Raw genomic sequence first — 468 nt, 5'->3', positions numbered from 1 at the left:
AAGTCTGACTTTAAGCATAAACCTCAGTGAGTAGAATGAACATACTATAAAGTAGCACCTAGCTGGGGCTATATATCTTATTGTAATGATCAAATAGGTATTTTTAATGCTTTTTTTTAAGTTTCAAGAAAAAGTTTTAGATTTTTTTTCCCTGAAACTCTTTTTTAAAACTTAATAAATTTACATTCATTCCCTAAGCATCGTCACAGCATACAAAATGTGGTTTCCCATCCAGAATATATCACATAGTGGCTTAATCATTCATGTCATCATCAAAAATTTTCCATTTTTTTAAACCCCTATTTCTGATCCCCTGTCCTTTCCCACCCTCCTCTCAAACTATATATGGTGTCTACAGTTGTCTTCCATTCCTTTTCCCCCCACATTGTATGGATCACACAATTTCTTAAATAATCTAAGTACTTTCAATAGCAAGTTTCAGCTGGTAATTTCAAGAAAAGCAGTTTT

At 32.5% G+C, this 468-nt stretch overlaps 1 protein-coding gene across 3 annotated transcripts in view; it reads right to left on the bottom strand.

The window, feature by feature from the left end:
• Nucleotides 1-468, bottom strand: part of ITCH (itchy E3 ubiquitin protein ligase) — a 196,019-nt gene that overhangs the window by 123,702 nt on the left and 71,849 nt on the right. The window lies entirely within an intron of this gene.

Source organism: Tupaia chinensis, unplaced genomic scaffold (assembly GCF_000334495.1).
Source record: "Tupaia chinensis unplaced genomic scaffold, TupChi_1.0 Scaffold000115_1, whole genome shotgun sequence".
NCBI lineage: Eukaryota > Metazoa > Chordata > Mammalia > Scandentia > Tupaiidae > Tupaia > Tupaia belangeri.
This window is presented reverse-complemented; position numbering and strand designations above follow the sequence as displayed.